Source organism: Sus scrofa, chromosome 10, assembly GCF_054392235.1.
Source record: "Sus scrofa isolate SSC_HxYL_T2T_F1_AM1 chromosome 10, Sscrofa_HxYL_maternal_Yorkshire_Landrace_v2.0, whole genome shotgun sequence".
Lineage (NCBI taxonomy): Eukaryota > Metazoa > Chordata > Mammalia > Artiodactyla > Suidae > Sus > Sus scrofa.
The window spans coordinates 79,126,050-79,146,159 of NC_139392.1; the positions used below are offsets into that span (position 1 = coordinate 79,126,050).

The 20,110-nt window shown below is 41.2% G+C and overlaps 1 long non-coding RNA gene across 1 annotated transcript in view; it reads right to left on the reverse strand.

Annotated features, from left to right (window-relative positions):
- LOC146399544 (uncharacterized) overlaps positions 1-20,110 on the reverse strand; it is a 345,027-nt gene that overhangs the window by 154,397 nt on the left and 170,520 nt on the right. The window lies entirely within an intron of this gene.

The following is a 20,110-nucleotide window of genomic DNA, read 5'->3' on the forward strand; positions in this document are numbered from 1 at the left end:
ATACCAATAAATGAGGAAGACTCTCTGTGTATCAAAAGGATGACCAAGAGGATTTTATTGTAATGATTATGGATTATAGCATAAACGCATATTTACCAGAGACATGGATGGCTTTGTAAGCGAGTTTTCTTTACATACAATCTCTGCGCGCACACATACACACATCTGAGAAGAAAATGTTTTGGCAGGCACGAAATGAATGTTTCTGTTTACCCACGTAAAGAATGTACGTAACCCATGGATGGTGGAGTTAAACAGGACGGAACACTGGTATTAGATAATTTACGATGAGGAATCTGCTACTCTAACATAAAAGTTATACTGTTTATTCAGTCCATTGCCACTTGTATGTGTACAACCTTTTCTTTTTAAATGTGATAGCCCAGTTAAAAAATTAATGGTTAATGCTGATAATCTTCAGTTTTATCATGGGAAAGTATATCTATAGAAGGGTAATATATTTGATGCTAAGGTTCAGTAAATAAAAACATTTGCTTTCTATGGCTTATTTACATTTATTGCTTGAAATAAATAATGTATATTGATGTTTTCATTTTCATTTTATTGACCTTCCAGTAGGTTCTTAGGTGACTGCCATATTATTCATCCCCCCCCCCACATCCTACTTGTTTCTATTTTTAAAGAATTTTAGAATGGTTTCAGGCTTATGGAAAGTGGCCAAGTTTTCCTATACCTAGCCCCAGCTTTCCCTATTGTTAACATCTTACATTAGTGAGGTACATTTGTCACAATGAACCAATACTGATATATTGTTATTAACTAAACTACATATTTCATTTAGATTTCATTCACTTAAAAATGTTCCCTTTTCTGTTCTTAGAGCACATCCAGGATATTACATTATTTTAATCCTCATGTCTCCTTAGGCACTGACAGGTTCTCAGACTTTCCTTGCTTTTGATGACCTTAACAGTTTGAGAATCTGTTTAAATTGCAATATAATTTATATATACTGAAATGCAGAGACCACAAGTCATAGTTTTATGTTTCAACAATTGCATATACCTAATATAATCCACTTTTGCATAGAAAACATCAAATCTTATATTTGAAATGTTGTCACACAAATATTGCAAATGTATATGTATAGTTTCTCCCACATATATATGCAGTCTACTAAAAATTTCCCCAAATCTTTCAATTCCAACTTAAAATTTAAAAATTTTCAGTTCCAAAGGCTATTAAAGAGCTATTAACATATTGTTATCCTAATGAGCTGATGATCACTTAGGTCAATAATCTTTTGGACACAATTTAAGCTACTGGGATTAGTCTCTGTGCTAGAACATTTTCTTCTCTATAGAGAGTATAATCTAGGCATGTTCCTTAAGAAACTAGACTAATCAAGGGATGAGTCAGGCTGGGGAAGCTTACTAGGTGACTTAGCAATTTAAAAAATTCATTTTTAAGTTCTTAATATTGAAGTGATAATGTGCTCGTTCATGTACAGCTTTAGAATTGTTTTAAAGTGCACTTCAGCAATTTTGTCATAGCTCACTGATTCTTCTAATTGTAAAAAAAAAAAATGTATTCCATATTTCCTTAAGTCCTTGAGAATTTGACACATGGTATAGCCCCTGAATGTATATGTATGTGTGTGTGTGTATATATATATATGCATATACATATATATACACACATATATAGATATGTAGATATATATTTTTAAGTGATATTAACAAGTTTAGAACTGAGAAGATAAAGGTCTTATACCCTTGTGAACGCCGGTACCAAAACCCAGAACTAACAGGTGAGTGACACACTCAATTACAGGCATACCTCATTTTATTGCACCTTGCTTTATTGCACTCCACAGACACTGCATTTTTTTTTTTTTTTTTTTTTTTTTTTTTTTTTTTACAAATTGAAGGTTGTGGTAACTCTGCATTGAGCAAGTCTATGTGCACCATTTTCGCAACAGCATTTGCTCACTTTGTGTCTCTGTGTCATATTTTGGTAATTCTTGCCATATTTCAAACTTTTTCACTATTATTATATTTGTTACAGTGATTTGTGATCAATGATCTTTTATGTTACTCCTCTGACTTATTGAGGGCTCAGATGATGGTTAGCATTTTTAAGCAATAAGATACTTTTTAATCAAGGTGTGTGCTTTTTAAGACCCAATGCTATCGCACACTTAATAGACTACAATATAGTGTAAACATAACTTTTATATGCACTGGGAAAATGAAGAATTTGTGTGACTTGCTCGATTGCATTTTTCGCTATATTGCAGTGGTCCAGAACCAAATCTGCAATATCTTCTGAGGTATGCCTGTAATAGAATCTAAATTCCTTTCAATCTCTGTGGTGTTTCATGCTCATAGGCTCATCAGGTCACATTTTTATGGCTAGTTATACAGAGTGAGGACAGAGACAAAACATAAAATTTAAGGCCCTGTTTCTCCTCTGTGCTAGTCACTATTTATGCATAACTATTTTTAAGACACCCAGTAGGGTGGAGCCCTGACCACATTTAGTTGAAGCTGGTCATGTCAGAGAATGCTTCTGTCAGTCATTCCAGGAGCTGCCTTTCAAGGGAAGTTTTTGGCCAACAGAATTTTAGAGTCAGGCCATTTTGTACCAACAGCATTCTGGCCCGTGTTATCTCTCCCAGTCCACAAGTAAAAACCAAGCCAACTAGGCTAGAAGAATGTTCAAAAGGTGTGGGGAGTGGCATGCAGATGGTTGTCATTCTTTCACCATGACAAAAGAAGAGTCAAAGATCTGTGTAATTAGCATAAATATATTTTCCACCCTTTCTAAAAAAATCAATCACAGTTCCTACCCAAACCCAGGAATATGAACAAATATATTCCAGAAAGATAACTCTGGGAGGAAGCTAATGAATTTTTTTGAGGAGTAATGCCCTTTTAATGAAGTCTACCTTTACTTACAGCTAAGAAAAGCCATAATGTTGAACAAGTTAGCATGTGTGATGTTTTAAATTATTTGCCTGAATTTGGGTAAGCTGTGACTACCAGAAAGGATGTTGGAAACAGTCTGTTTCTCTCCTTGCTTACAAATCATATTTCAGCAGCTGTCACTCAAGGCTGAGAGTTTGCCTGCATAGAGCCAGCTTCCTGTGTGTACTGGTTCAGGCAGCAGTGACTAATGAATGTGGCCTCTGAAATTAGACAGCCAGGTCGATATCTGGTCCCACCACTGACTTGTAAGTGACCTTAAGCATGTCACTTAACTCTGTGCTCTGAACGGTAAAATGGGGGTATTAATACCACATTTATTGTTTTGCTTTTTTTTTTTTTTGGTCTTTTTGTCTTTTTAGGGCTGCACCTGAGACATATGGAAGTTCCCAAGCTAGGGGTCCAATTGGACCTGCAGCCACCAGCCTACACCACAGCCACACTGGATCCTTAACCCGCTGAACGAGGCCAGGGATCAAACCTGTGTCCTCATGGATGCTAGTCGGGTTCATTAACCCCTGAGCCACGGCAGGAACTCCCACCTTTGCTTTTATGGTTAATTTTGTAATAGCTGCTGTGGCAAGGTAGTGTATTATATACTGGTTTTCAGTAATGTAGAGATCAGATGTATTGCTGCATGAAGTCTAAAAAGTGAATACTTAGATTTGAACCTGTTTGACCTGTTCATTGTAATTTAACAAGCTCTTATTTCTGGCCTACAGTATTTATAACATTGTCCTAAATGCCACTGATTTTGCTGTGTTCTTGTTCATCATCATAGAAGAGATATAAAGGGAAAAGAAAATGTAACTCCTGGCGAGCCTACCCCCACGCCCCAAGCAGATAAGCTACGTAATTCCACACCGATCCTGACAAGATTCCCCCCAGAATGCTGAAGACAGGGGGCCACCTGTAAAGTCTCCTCCACTTACCCAACAGATATTCATGGGTCATGACCAAATGTCAGGAGCCGGCTATTCATAAATAAGACATAGTCTCCACCCTCAAGAAGCTTACAGGGCACTGGAACAAGTTGCAAAAGTAAATGGGCAGTGAGGGGACTCAGGATGAGTGTTACGATAGAGGCACAAGAGTGACTTTACAGGACACTGAGCCAGTCCCTGAGGGGTTCATGGAGGCAAGAAAAACCTCCCAGAGAAGAAGCCTAACGCGGACGAGGAGGGAAAATGTGGCACTGATCCAGGTGAGCAATAAGGAGAGACGAGCTGCGAAGGGTGGGCAGGAGGGATGAGTCTCCCGAGGAAGAAGAGGCAAAGTCTGGCCACCAATTGGATGTGGGGACTAAGGGAGAACAGAGGGGGAGGGAAGACCCCAGGTTTCTGTTTGGAGGACTGGGTAGAAGGTGGAGCCAATGACCAAGAGGGAATCCTGGAGAAAGAGCAGGTTTGGGGAGGAAGATGTCTGATCTCAGACACAAGAGTGTGAGGTGGACATGAACATGTCCAGTCTACAGATGGATACCTGGGCCATCCTGGACATGGAAGCCTGATGAAAGCCTGCTATGTGGTTTTCTAGGGTGTCCTATATGATCATGCCCAGCATCTTAAAGCTTTTGGGTCAGGAAAATTTCCCGTGAAAAATAGACTTACATTTGCATCAATGGGAAAATAGCTTTCATTCCGTAGAATGTCACTTTAGAACTAAATTGAACATATATTCCAATCCTAAAATAAAGTGTGTGCAGAATTACAGTTATCTCCCTCATTTAGCTTAAAATGTTTAACTATTTTAAAATTTCTCAAGGAGCTTTAAGAATTGCGAAAATGGATTAGAGTAAATACGTTTCACTCTTGCCAACTTCTTTGCTTATTCTTCTGGGCACACTAAGAACCAAAGTATGAAGTTCTAATACCTGTGAACAACAACAACAACAACAGATGACTCCTACTGACTCAAGCGGCCTGACTGAGGTGGGTATTGAGGGAGAGAGGAATCCATAGCTTCTAAGAGATGTTGTGACGTGGCAGATGGGTGCTTGAGCATCAGTGAGCAGGGAAATTTGAATAAAGGCAGTCTTTACCATCTGCTAGCTGCATGACCTTGGGCAAAGTCACACCTCCAAACCTCATTTTCCTCCTCTAAAAACGGAATACCACACTCATAGTTTTCTTACTTCTTATCAAGATTCAATCAGGTAATCCATGTCATTTCCTTAGCACCGTACCTTCAACACAATACATCTCAATAAATTTAGCTATTATTTACGAATGATCCACCTAACTATGTTGGGGCCAGGTTTTATTTAGAATAAGTTGGTATCTCTTAGATTAATTATTCCCTAAAGTCTGGTGTCTTCCAACCCAGGATTTGCTATTTTTCGTAGAATGATGCCTGCATTTAAAATCAATGATACCAGAAGGAATGGCCTTACCCATTTCAGGGACTGTAATTCTACATCAACAAAAACAAATATAAAGTTTTAGGTGTCATTTCTTAGGTGAAACTGAGACCTTGCTCTGTGCTGCTTCTGAGCTATCATGGGACCAGCAACAAAAGGCTTTTTTCCTTTCAGATGAAGGCCACACTCTCTGACTTTCAGTTTAGCTGAAGTTGCCATCCGCTCTCCCAATGTTTCTGAAAGAGGCCCAAAGGTAAACTCTGCAGACTGGAAAGTGAGGCCAGCTCCTGTGCCAGTGACTTGCTGTGGCATTGGGAGCTTTGGTTAAACACAAGTATAAACACTGCTTCTCTGAGAGCATGGAGACGGGCACACTAAAACTGCTTCAAAGAAAGCATGATTAAAAATTTTGTTTCGGACAGGGGTTGTATTTAATTTAACAGAAAGTCGGCGTTTGGCAATAATGTCATTTGGCCAACATCCCTGCCTCCTCGCGCCTCAGAGGGAAGACAAAGCCAGTGAGAAGTTGTGCCTTTTCGGAGGAACCCCGCTCTGCATTGGAAGCCAGAGCCTTTCCAGCACGGGACGGCCTCAGGAGAGCACCCAGGAGAAGTGGTGTTCTCAAGCTTGAGCATTTTGCTCTCAAGCTGTTTGGCAGCCACACATCCTGCAGGGCCAGTGAGACGGCAGCGGACAAGCTTCCCCTCCTGCTTGGGCATGAGACTGTCACCATGGCTGCTGTGGCTCCCAACCTTTACAGAGCACGTATTTTTCAGTTGCCTGGTTATTGGCTCTGAGTTTAAAAAGAATCCCAAAGAGAATTGAGGGGTGTAGGGTTAGGAAGTCATGGGCCCCCAAACCTGGACTAGCATCCATGACTATTTTTGAGGCAGAAGAGTAAATCTTTACAGATAAATATTGGTTGAACACCGAATCACTGCCTAGACACTGTGTCTAATTCCCGAAGCATAATAATATATGAAGACTCATATATTATCCCATTTGTGACGGATTAAAATGAACCACGTAAAATTAAGCAATTTCTCAAAGACACAAAGAAGTCGGCTGAGCTGGAATTTCATATCCTTTAAGTGTGAACTGTGTGTGCACGTGTGTGCACACACACACACACCCCTCAGTATAAAGAATGCAATTTATAGAATCTTTCTTGACAAAAATGCAGAAACTTGGTGATGGGTGACATATATGTTAAATGTTCAATTCCTTCCTATGTTTTTATTTTAAGCAAAAAGGGCAGAGTAAATTATCAGACTTCTGATTTTTCCCATATGTGCTTACCTAGGATTATTTCTATTTCTCGGGAAACAGCTTGAACTATATAAGCTACACAGTTACATTTAAAAAAACCATCATTTTCAGTATAATCCCAGAACCACCACATGAGATGTTTTCAATATTTGCCAACACCTAGAATAAAATATGGAAAGATACACAAGCTTGTGTAAGAAGGACAATTGTTGAGTTGCTGCACAACTTTAAAATTATTATTACTAATCCGTTGGTATGGTAACTACATTTTCTAAAGCAAAGCCTGGTGTGTGATCTGGTAAGTACATGTGGGAGTAAGAGACAAATATTTAAAACTAGAAAAGTCTCAGAAAATTTGGATTATCTTTTTACTGTATTATTAAATGTAAGGAAAGTATTTGTACATTCTATTAAAACTGACTTTTCAGTTCTCGTTCTATATATTTGCCTGTCTCTTTGAAACCTAAAATAACTGTTAGTAGTGGCAATTCAACATAAGAATCTTAAATCTTAAGATATTAAATGTTAAACTTCAGATAACATGCTGCTATTTTTTCCCCCGGGTTAAATTGCAATAACTAGGTCTAAAAAGACACTGGAAAACTGTATATTGAATAAAGTCGATGTGGGCAGACATGATGGAAAATCAGACAGAAACATCTTCCCCCTCCATTTAAAGGTATGTATTTTCTCTGAATTATGTGACTGCTCTTATCTATTCTGAATTTCAGTCACTGCCAGACGTCACTATTTGCTCGATTTGAAATAAAAAAAAGAACTCAGAGAATCATAATATCTGGAAAAACTTATTTACTGAATACTTAACTATGTGCCAACTTCAGTGCTCAGGCAGAGAAAAAGAACAAACAGTAGAACTAACTTATGGCAGATTGGCTCCTGGCCCTTAGGAAACAGACTAGGGGATGGTTGCACTACAAGGTGGGAAGGTTTTCACGGGCAAAGGGACACACCAGGAGCTGAGGTCAGCAACTCACCCTCCATCACACAGGCCATAAATTGTTGAGTGACGTCACTCAGCCTGGTGGCTGCCTTACTCTTCTGCTTCTCAGGAATCACACCTTCCAAAAGTTTCCAGTGAAGGATATTGCTCAGGATTTAATGGAATCTATGTCACAGATGGAAATATACTTTTCGGGGATAAAGATAGGTAGTCATCCTGAGGATGAATCTGAAGTCACTTAGCAGCTTCTTTTTTTTTCAGAGCTGCACCTGTGGCATATGAAGTTCCCAGGCTATGGGTTGAATCAGAGCTGCAGCTGCTGGCCTATCCCACGGCGACAGCAAAGCAGGATCCGAGCCGCGTCTGTGACCTACACCGCAGCTCACAGCAATGCTGGATCCTGAGCATAATCCTCATGAGACTAGTCAGGTTCGTTACCACTAAGCCACAATGGATGGCCCATGCTTCTTACAGCAAACTGTTTCTGCTCAGTAAGGTTTTAATGTCATGTCTTAAGAGTAGGTATAGAACCACAAAGCATAAGAAAGCAGGCACGGCTTGACAAGCTGCAAACTGTAAGCTAAATATGCAGCCTTTTCAATGGTAAGATTTGCCCCATGAGGAACTAAAGACAATGTACGTGCTCATTTACATATTGTAAGTGTTTGATATCGGCCAAGTTACTAAATCTTCATGCCTCATTTTCCTCATCTGTAAAATTGGATATTATTCGTATCTACCTCATAGGGTTGTTATGAGGATTAAATGAGATAAGTCATGTTAAGTACTTGGAATATTGCCTGCTACATAGTGCTATTATATTAAGCCAAAATATAGATAGGATCTGAAATAAGATATCAATAAAAGGGAATAGATGCAGTTTAAATAATTCGGTTTGGGAGAAAGGCAGAATTTGTATTCTGAAGTCCCTTTATTTCTATCTTTTACTTATTATTCATGTGGGAATCATTGGTTAAAAATAAAGTCCTTACCTTTTAGACATTCACACTGAGGTATTTATGGATGAAATGATATGGATTACTGGGCTTTGTTTAAAAATAAGACAGTGGGTGAGGGTTGGAGAAAGAGGGAGGATCGAAATGAAACAAGATTGGCCATGTGTTGACGGTTATTAAAGTTGGCAATTGACACATGAAGCTTCATTAGACTTGCCTCTACTTTTGTATATGTTTGAACACAAACTAAAAATTAAAATAATAACGATAATATCGTCGGGATCTGTTCCTACGTATGAATTCTCTGGTAGAGACTGAATGCTCAATTTCTCTTTTCAAACCAGGCAAGCATGAATTTATGTCAGCCTGATGCAGAAATCATGTTGCTACGGCAACTCTTCATCACATTAAATGAATGTGGAGGCAAAATGGCAGCACGTTTTCTCCAGGAGATGATCTGAGTATCAGAGAGTGAAACCCATTCTAAAGACGCCTCCCGGCAACCCCCAAACTCTCAAAGAGCCTCCAGTCCCCACCTGCCATAAGGGATTGAGGGGTGTAGATGCCTACAGTTTGAACCCAGAAGATTAGGAGATGAGGAGACTCTGATGCAGACACTTGGAAGAAGCTATCTAAATTCTCACTCTGTCAACTGGACTTCGTATGAAGTCCCCACAGCTCAGGTGAGGGCCACTAGCTGCCAAGCAATGAGTTCTCCTTAGAAAAACAGACTGTCAATGAACATGTTTCTCTTCTTTTATGCCCTTTCTCAATATGTGCAACTGGACCAATGACAAGAGACGGAGCCCAATCTCAACTTCCTGCACACAAGACTCTGTTTCCATAGAGGCCCTCTATGCACTTATTTATTTATTTATTTTTTGTCTTTTGTCTTTTTTTTTTTTTTTTTTTTACGGCTGCACCCAGGGCATATGGAGGTTCCCAGGCTAGGGATCTACTCGGAGCTGTAGCTGCCGGCCTACGCCATGGCCACAGCAATGCCAGATCCGAGCCGCGTCCACGACCTACACCACAGCTCATGGCAAGGCCGGATCCTTAACTCACTGAGCGAGGCCAGGGATCGTACCCGCAACCTCATGGTTCTTAGTTGGATCCGTTTCCGCTGTATCACGATGGGAACTCTCCACTATGCACTTTTAGAAGTACAAGGAAACCATCACATGGCCAGATCTCTGGGCATAATTAAGTCCATGGCCCTGCCCTCAGAAGACTTTCTATAAATCACTCCATATGGTGACCTGAACAGAAACATGAGGACAGAGGGCCCCCAGACAAGAGGCAGGATGGTTCATTCCACAACACAGAACAGGCCCTCTTAGCTTTGTTTGTTGGAGGGACTGGCTGTGGTCCTTGCTCCTCCATCTGTTTGCCATATCACCCTCTGTGCGTTCATTTCCCTGCTTAAAAAAAAAACGGTTCCCTCAAGGTTGTGATAAGAATGAAATAAGGTAAAATATGAGGAAAAGCCCTGAAGAATGGTTGGGTGCTTGCTGCTCATGGGGATAGTGGAGGGGATTACAAAGCCACTTAAATCACTGCTTTTCCCCCCTCCTTCCCTTCTTTCATTTCTTCCTTTCCCTCTTCCTTCCTTCTTTCTCCCTCCCTCTTTTCTCCTTTCCTATCTTCCTTCCTTTTCTTTATTTCCTGCTTTCTTTCTCCCTCTCTCTCTTTCTTGCATTCTTAAAAATTCCACAAACCAGCCTGAGTGGTTTTTTCAGCATGTTCCTTGGAGACAGTTTCTTCACATTTTCTGCCATTACTTTATTTTTACATTTTCTGGGGCATTGTTAGTAAATACCTAGTACATGGCACACAAGTCCTTGGATTCAATCATCCATCAAATTCCCTGCTAGGGCTTATCACACTCATTCACGGTGCTATCTTTTTCCTTCAATCTCTCTCCGGCCAATCAAATTCAATACTTTAACATGCTTGCTATTATGATGCGTCTCTGAAAATCGCTTCCCCAGTACAACCTGGAAAGCTACCTGGAATTTCATCTACTCAATCAAGAAGTCATCTTTATTATGGGAGTCATGAAATGTTTACTCTGGCTGAGTCAACATGGAGAGTTTATTTTTTGTTTTTTGATGTTTTCCCAACACTTGGTGCTGGCTGCAAGAACCCCCAGCATCCTGCTTGGCATCGGGGATACAAAACATTATTAAAGTGATAGAACGTCTGTGCTGGTGTGTATTTTAATGCATCTCTGTGGTTTTGAACAGGCTGGTTTTCAAGAAGCTGCTTCTGTTCTTTGGTTTTTTTAATTTTTTTTTTTCAGGTAGAAATGCTGACAAATGTAAACAATCCTTGTTTACAGCCTGTTATTTTTCTTCCTTTTCACTCTTAAAAACAGTCCTTCCCCATCCTGTCTTTGGTTTTCAGAACGTGTGATGCTTGTCAGGCCTTTGAATGGTATGTTAATTATAAATTGATTGAGCATGTCTCCATTTAGTCACCACAGCGTGCTGGCTGTGGGAAGGGAAGCACACTCTCCTGAGAGCTCCCAACGGGGTGGAGGCCCCTGAGCAGAGAGGGGCTGAGGCATGAAATGCAGCACACAGGGCAGGGAGCCTGCGTGAGGGAGAGTGTGGCCCAGAGTGTCTGGTGAATCCAAAGGGCAATAGGGATCCACTGTAAGTCCTAGAGCAGTGACACGAGAGCCTGGTAAGAGCCACCACCTTGTGGTCTCCTCTTGTTACTTAGGTGAGTCTATAACAATCCGATCGGATCATAAAGCAATCTGCTTGATGACTGGGCAGTCAAATGGCAAATAATGGTCTCGTTGGGGCTCAAACCCACTAAATCTAAGACGTGTCAGTGTAAGACAAAGGAACTAACACACTGTGAACACACGCAACCCAATTATTTAAAAAGAGCAGTGGAACACCTCCCTCATTTCTAGGAAACGAATACCAAGGATTTGCTAAGGAGAGGGTTCTCTGGAATTAAAAACTTTGTGAAGAAGATCCCCATCTCTTAGCCCTATTTGCAATCATCATAGAACTCTAACAGACAAAAGGCTGAAATTCGGGCAACACTTTGCAAAATACAAAGAAGCAGGGGAAGACTTTTCATATAAGAAGCTTGAATTCCAACTCGGAAAATAGCTACCTAGATGTAAAAAAAGATACAAGACCCATCAGCCAAATAGACTATTCACATAAACCTAAGACCTATTTCCCAGGCCTACCAGTTTGGGAATAAAAAGAGGGCCTGATCAATAGTCAAAACCTCATATTTCTCAAGACATGGGATCACTCACTCAGCAGGGCCCCAGTCTTCCCCTCAGACCCCCAGATCTCCCCAAACACTCCCAGGACTTGGGGGTGAGAGAGGGATGATGGGGAGAGTGGAAATTGTCTCTTTTGGTTTCCGTGTCAGCTGTACAATTTTCCTTCTCTTCTGCCCCAGCTCACAGAAGGCTGTCTTGTATAGCCAGGCGTGGAGGGTGCTGGGAACTGCAGGGCCGGCTCAGTCCACATAGGGCTCCTTGAGGCTTCATGTTAAGTGCGCCTCCACCTCCATGGCTGCTGACACTGCCCTTTTCACCCTCTGTGTTCTGCGGAAATTTTAGTGAAGCAGTTCCTTGTTTCTCTCTCCTCTTATCATCCACTCTAATATTATAAGCAAGGGCTCTGAAGCCAGACAGACTTGGAATCTGGGTCCCAAGATACCCTTCTCTCTTTGGAGTCTAGGGAAAGGGTCACTGAGCCAAGGCTTTTCCAGTTGCAAAGTGGGGATGATCATAGTAGGGCCTCTGTAATGGGGGTGTCCTCAGGGCTGAACTAACAGATCCGTGTAAAAGGCTAATCCAGTGCCAAGATCAGGCTCTCGGTTGGCATGACGTGTTCTGTCCGTGTTGCTGTAGTTGATGTCGCTATAGCTGTTGTTCGGATGACAGTCCCCTTCATATGGGCGTTCAGCTGGTTAGCCCGTGGGGACAGACAAGAGAATGATCTGTGTGACTCACCCTAGGCTATTGGAAAAACCCATCCCCGTAAAGCACGCAGCACAGTGCCTGGCATGTGGCATCGGTTCAGCAATGCTGATTTCCCCTGTGGAAATAGTCCTTCTCTGCTTTAAACACATGTCTGTCACCGGTGGCCTGAAAAGGGACACTTAATTACATATTCTCTCCTTGGTTTCTGTTTGCATGGTTGGTTGGTTGGTTTTTGTTTTGTGTTTTTACCATTTTTTAGCGTTTTGGAGAGCTCTCAAAATATCCATCTCTGTTGTTGTCTAACCTTTGTGTCCCTGAAGCAACCAGCTTGCTCTTCCAGAACTCCTCCCAACCCTGGAAGCAAACCTGCTCAGCACCAGGGGGCTCCCAGCTTCCTGCTCCACCACGGCCACTGGAAATGTGTAAAGTCCTGAGACCCCACAGCATCTAATGGGCGTGCTCCAGGTTCTCCACTCCCCGGATTCTCTTCTGCCCAATACAACAGGCCCCCGCTTTTCAAGAGTTTTCATGACACCCAAAGGAGTCCTCAGATTTTTTAAGATATTTCCCAAAGTCCAACAAGGTTCAACATGGGCCTGCTCTAAGAGCCTGTGTCTGATCAAAACACCATGAGCCATGGCATTTAGCTAGAACAACATGAGCAATTTGGGGTAATATTTGTCTTGCCTGCTGATCAGGTACTCTGAACCTCAAAAGGAGAAAACTAGTTAATGATTACTTCTTTTTTCCATGATTGGGAATACTAAAAAGAGTACTTGATTGTAGAAGGCTGGATGCCTCTGCTCTAGACACTTTCATTGTATAAATTTTAATGAAAATTAAACCAGAGAAGGCAAAACAGGTTATATAAGAATGTGAGAACACTATTAGCTTTTAAGGACAATGCTTGATTTGCCTGAAGCCCAAATGTCTGGTATCTTTTAGGCTGGAGGCCCCTAGGTACCCATGCTTAGTTTTCTGGGGCAAAAGCACTGTTGCTTTCTAAGAACAGCATACCCCAAAGCCCTTTTTAGATTTTTGACCACCTAGGCAGTGGAGCACAAAGATACCCCAGGAATACTCCCTGGCTCTTTTCCACTGCCCTCCAAACCTAGTCCATTCCTGCCTCACTCTTTCCTATCAGCATCCTTGACTATGCTTGGCCAGTAACGGCAAATGTGTGGAAATCTTCTCTTGCCCCAGAGCCCTGTGGGAAGTAGGGGGTGGGGTGGGGGTGCCAGACTCCACATCCATCCCTAAACCATAGAGTAGGGCATAGAATAAGCTATTCTGACCATACTGGAAACTTCTGTTAAAAAAGCAAAAAACAACCAAAAAAAAAAAAAAAAAACACACACCCTTTCTTTAGAGCTTTAACTTTTTTTCTGTGATGGCTCTGACCACATTGTTTGATGAGCGTTAGAATCAATACCACTGTCAAACCACAGAAGAAGTGGGTAGTCTGGAGGGACTATTTCACAGTTTGGGCAAGGTGAGGATTATTTTTAATGTTGTGCTCTTAGGCCTCATTAATTTTTCTAATGCTTTATTCTTCTCTGGGTTGATCATATTAATAAATAAACCATGTACAGGGAAGGATTTCTCTTAAAAGAGGAACTCAATCATCCTTGAAAGTGTGTAGGATTTTTCTTTTCTTTCTTTTTTTTTTTTGTCTTTTGTCTTTTTAGGGCCGCACCTGCGGCATATGAAGGTTCCCAGGCTAGGGATAGAATCAGAGCTACAGCTGCTGGCTAACACCATAGCCACAGCAATGCCAGATCCGAGCCGAGTCTGCAACCTACACCACAGCTCACGGCACCACAGCTCACAGCAACGCCAGATACTTAACCCACTGAGCAAGGCCAGGGATTGAACCCAAAACCTCATGGTTCCTAATCAGATTCATTTCCGCTGCGCCACTGATGGGAACTCCAGTAGGATGTTTTTTTAAGTGTCTACTTGAAGAAATGCTGTAGTGGTATTAATAGGCAAAATGTTTTAATTATGAATCTAGCATATTTATATCACAAACCTGATCATTTCGACAACAAAGCACTGTGATTACATGAAGCATTTGAAGAAACTGCTGAATATACTCACGAACCACATTAAGATTCAATTTCGGCTCTCTTTAGCAATATCAAATAATTCTGGGTGCTTTGGTTATTTTAAACGCAGTCAAAGGAAACTGATTTTGTATTGTCAGAAATAATGTTCAGGGACATTCTGTAGTCACTGTCATGCATCCTGCCCTGGCTCTTCACTCATATATGCCTAATCATAAAAGATTAAAAAAAAATTTTTTTTTTTGTCTTTTTTTTTAGGACCGCACCCACAGCATATGGAAGTTCTCAGGCTAGGGGTCTAATCAGAGCTATTGTGGCCTGCCTACACCAGAGCCACAGCAATGTCAGATCCGAGCCGCATCTGTGACCTACACCACAACTCATGGCAATGCTGGATCCTTAACCCACTGAGTGAGGCCAGGGATCGAACCCGCAATCTCATGGTTCCTAGTCGAATTCGTTTCCGCTGTGCCACGACGTGAACTCCTAATCATAAAAGATTTATATAGCATATTTTTATTACATATTATCTTGATTGCCTAATAGATACTTGCTATAGTTTGCTTTCCACAAACCTTGGACTTATCTGTTTAATCATTGAGCACCAAGCCCAGGGCACTGTCCTAAGTGCAGGCACAATAACAGCTGCATCACTTCCAAGTCCTTGAGGACTTCCATGTCCTCACATGATCCCTGGTTCCACTAGTACCAGAGCCACCAGCCTCACATCTAAGTCACAAACATGAGCTTGTCATGTGTCATGAGTTAAGATTTTTCTTTTTTGTTTGTTTGTTTATTTGGTTTTGTTTGGGATTTTTTCAGCCTCCCTGAGGCATATGAAGTTCCCTGGCCAGGGATCAGATACAGGCTGCAGTTGCAAACTATGCTGCACCTGCAGCAAGGCCAGAGTCTTTAACCCACTGTGCTGGGCCAGGGATCAAACCTGCATCCTGACGCTGCAGAGATGCTACCAATCTCACTGTGCCACAGTGGGACCTCTGAGTTAAGACTATTTGAACACAACCTTATTCCACTTTCAGCCAGATCAAAAAGCACTGATTGCAAGTTTCCCTGGGACCTGCAGCAAGAGATCTGAGTATTTGCAACTCTTCGGTTTGTTCATGAAATGCATTTCAGGGTACGTTTAGTAAATATGGATATGGATACAATAATCACATGCTTGTTAGGAGCTTTTGCTGTTCTTGAATACCTGGATGAATGTACAAAAAATGAAAGCACATGAATAATTAGAGTAGAAGGCAAGACCTTAAATGACCAACATATGGCACAGAAAACACTTGTCCAGGAGGACTGGGGGATGCATTGAGATGGGGAAGAGAGAAGCATTTTTCTGGTGAGAGACGAGCCCATGCAAAGGCCTGGAGGCAGGATACAATAGAAAGCAGTCTGGGCTGATGGAAGCAGAGCAGTATGGGAGCAGAGGTGAGGCTGGGCTCTGCCTTAAATTTCAGGGCTTTGTGTTACAGCCCTGAGCCTCCAGTGAAGGAAGGAGGGGGAACTTGTCTCCAGAAATACATTTTTTTTTTTTTTTTGTCTTTTTGCTATTTCTTGGGCCACTCCCGCGGCATATGGCAGAAATACATTTTATACCCAGTTGTGTTTTTTGTTTTTGTTTTTAACTGAGTTGCCATTGTCCACACTCTGTCATAGCCTGCTTTTTTACTTAGCTGTATATCATAAACATTTTCAATATTTTCATTAGAGCTGTTTTTCTTTGCAATATGGCTAGTCATTGAGCATAATCAGATATTTAATTTTTTTCAACTTTTAAAAATTGTTATAGAGTAGTACTGAGTAAATTGTGCATAAAACTTTTCCTCCTATTTAAGAGTAATTCTGTGTCTGGATGTGTTCCTAAATGTCACAGTGGCAATATTAGTTTCTTTGCTAATATTACTCTTTGATGGGAAAAAATCATTATCTTTGAGTTTCAGTTTACATTCCTTTGATGACTAGGAAAATATAATAGGTCTCCGTATCTATCAACCAGTATCCTTGGGGCAATAGGTAAAGTCATAAAGTAATTTAGGGAACAGATAAAGGGAACATCAATTTAGTATTTTACACCCGAGTAAATCTATGAAATGTGCAGACAAGCAAAACAAGTCTAGGCTAAAATTCCTTTATAAAACTACATTATTATTTAAAACATCAATGTGTTTTCTAAACTACATAAATTGTACTTTGGAAGAAAGGTATTAAGACAAACTAATAAGCTATATCTATAGACAAGCATCCATAGTGAAATCAAGTTATTTATACTTCTTAGATACCAGAGTAATCTGTTTATGTGGTTTAAGCACAAATCTATGCCTAAATAAGTGTCCAATTATCTGCAAACTCATCTATTCTACTAATAGGAACACAAGCTCAACTTCTTTTTACTGACCTCAAGAAGTGTCCAGAACCATCTCATTGGAGGGGGGCTATGTGTGGGGCACCCAATTGTTTTTAAATAGTGGCTTCCCTGAACCTCCCCACACAGAAGAACTGTTTTCCAGCCCATTAGGACAAACTCCTAAATCAGTTTACAGCTGTGTTCTTGAAAAGCTCAGAGCAGAAAAGCTGGCAGGGTCTACTTCAAAGGTCAAGTTCTAAGAGGAACTTTGTCCCCTTCCAGCTGTCCCCAGGAAAGATCACTACTCTTAAGAAATTTGTTTGAAATTTCTGCAAATCAGATTTATGCTCAGTGAAATAATCACCCCCATGGAGCCTCAGGTAGCACAGATGCCTGAGGTCTGCCTGACTCTGTCACACAGAAAGCCATCAGCCAAGAAAAGCTCTAGGGCTGAGGAGAACCACCCTCTTCCTGGCTTGTTTCCCAGAGTTGCGGTGACATATCCCAGAGGCTGGCCCCGAGGGCCAGCACTGGTGAGCCTCAGCAGAATGGTACAGAGCTGGCCCCTGGCAAGCACATCCAGTAAAAATCAGAAGTTGGTCTCTCAAGGACTGTGGATGCCATTGACTGAGTGATGGACAGGGAAAGGCTTTGGAATCCACAAATTGCCATGGTAGGAAGTGCCCCTCAGCCCTGATATTAGACCAGGAAATAGAGAAAAGCACATGGGCTCTCCATTGCCAGGCTGTTCCCACAAGCAGTGTAGGCCAGGGAGGGTACCCTCTGCCATCAATGCCTCTGCCCTGAAGCCATAAGTTCAGTGCTCATGTAATACCCTTGTAGAAAGCCAGTTGTTTAAAACCGGTGTTAGAAAAAGCCATCAGAATTCTAGATGCCACTCCAAAGTAAAATACTGAGGGTATCTTCCTTGGAGAAATTCAAGTCTTTTGCCCATTTTTCAGTTGGGTTGTTGGCTTTTTTGCTGTTGAGTTGTATAAGTTGTTCGTATATTTTAGAGATTAAGCCCTTGTCAGTTGCCTCATTTGAAACTATTTTCTCCCGTTCTGTAAGCTGTCTTTTTGTTTTCTTTTTGGTTTCCTTTGCTGTGCAAAAGCTTGTCAGTTTGATTAGGTCCCATTGGTTTATTTTTGCTTTTATGTCTGTTGCTTTGGGAGACTGACCTGAGAAAACATTCGTAAGGTTGATGTCAGAGAATGTTTTGCCTATGTTCTCTTCTAGGAGTTTGATGGTGTCTTGTCTTATCTACGGATGGCCAACAAGCACTTGAAACAATACTCAACATCCCTGATTATTATAGAAATGCAAATCAAAACTACCATGTGATACCACCTCACACCAGTCAGAATGGCCATCATTAATAAGTCCACAATAATAAATGCTGGAGGGGGTGTGGAGAAAAGGGAACCCTCCTGCAGTGTTGGTGGGAATGCAAGCTGGTACAACCACTATGGAGAACAGTATGGAAGTATCTTAGAAATCTGTACATAGAACTACCATATGACCCAGAAATCCCACTCTTGGGCGTATATCTGGACAAAACTCTCCTTTAAAAAGACACATGCACCTACATGTTCATTGCAGCATTATTCACAATAGCCAAGACATGGAATCAACACAAATGTCCACTGATAGATGATTGGATTAGGAAGATGTGATATATATATATATATATATATACATATATATACAATGGAATACGACTCAGCCATAAAAAATAACAAAATAATGCCATTTGCAGCAACATGGATTGCTAGAGACTCTCATCCTGAGTGAAGTAAGTCAGAAAGCGCAAGACAAATACCGTATGATATCATCTATATCTGGAATATAATATATGGCACAAATGAAACTTTCCACAGAAAAGAAAATCATGGACTTGGAGAATAGACTTGTGGTTGCCAAGGGGGAAGGGGAGGGAGTGGGAGGGACTGGGAGCTTGGGGTAAATAGATGTAGAATGTTGTCTTTGGATAGATTAGCAATGGGATCCTGCTATGTAGGATCTCTGTCTAGTCACTTATGATGGAACATGTAATGTGAGAAAAAAGCATGTATACATGTAAGTGTAACTGGGTTACCAGGCTGTACAGTAGAAAAAAAATGTATATAAATAAAAGATTTTTTAAAATAAAGTAAAATAAAATAAAATACTAAGGATAATTACTCGTAGAGCCACCAGGGATAACGTTTAGCCACTTAGCCCTCGCAATTTGTTCTTATCTTGGAGCCTCTGTTGTACTATTTTGGGTGACTTCCACATCCATCGGATTGAAGAAGAGAGAGCATTTTTTCTGAAACACTTCATGTGGAAAGCCAGAGTGACTGGACAGACCGTCTTTGATTTAATTATTGTCTCAGGTAGAGTCAGTGAGTAGGGTGGTGAGCAAAGGGCCTGAGGAGGGATGAGAAATCTCTCTATTGAACTTTTTGCCTCAGGAAAGAGGTGCTGTTCATTTCTGGGGGGCTTAGTGTTCTCTTCCAGGTTCCTGAAACTGGACACCTCTCTGGTGAGACAGGAGGATGAAGGGCTGAGACAGCACAAAGAACAGGATAATTAATCAGGTCGCTACTTGGCTTACTGCCATAGCTCCCTTGGCAACATGGATCCTTCAGCTGTCAGCAATCAGTCTAAGGCAACTTTCAATTATCAACGCTCTTGGAGGGGGCAGTGATGTGGATAATCCACAACAGCAGATAATCCCTCCAAATCATTTAATTTATCTTCTGAATGGTTTTCACATGTACACACACGCAAACACACATGATTCTTTCCCTCCTCATTATGTTCTGTTTAGGCCAAAAATCAAATTGATGTGCATTCCTGGGCGGACACCAACTGATAAGAAGGTTGACTGAAGGAAGCTCATCCTCAGATTAAACATTTTCTGTGGATCATCCACTCATGGATAATCAAGGGTTTAATATATTGATTTCATTCATAGACTCATAGAACTGGAAGGAAGCAGGAAATTATTCAAGTCAAACCCTCTGCTTTGCAGATGAAAAAATTAAGTCCTGAGCCACTTGCCTAAAACCTTGTGACTGGCTGATGCCCGTGGGCTGTCATTATTTCATTCACAAGAATTGTCCTTCCATCAACTTTAGCCAGTTTGTGCCCAATGAGGAAAGCCATAGGAACCAAGGTATAGGGTCTGTTCCAGAACTTTTTGAGGACAGCATGGTACGATGCTAAGATGCCAGGTCCCAG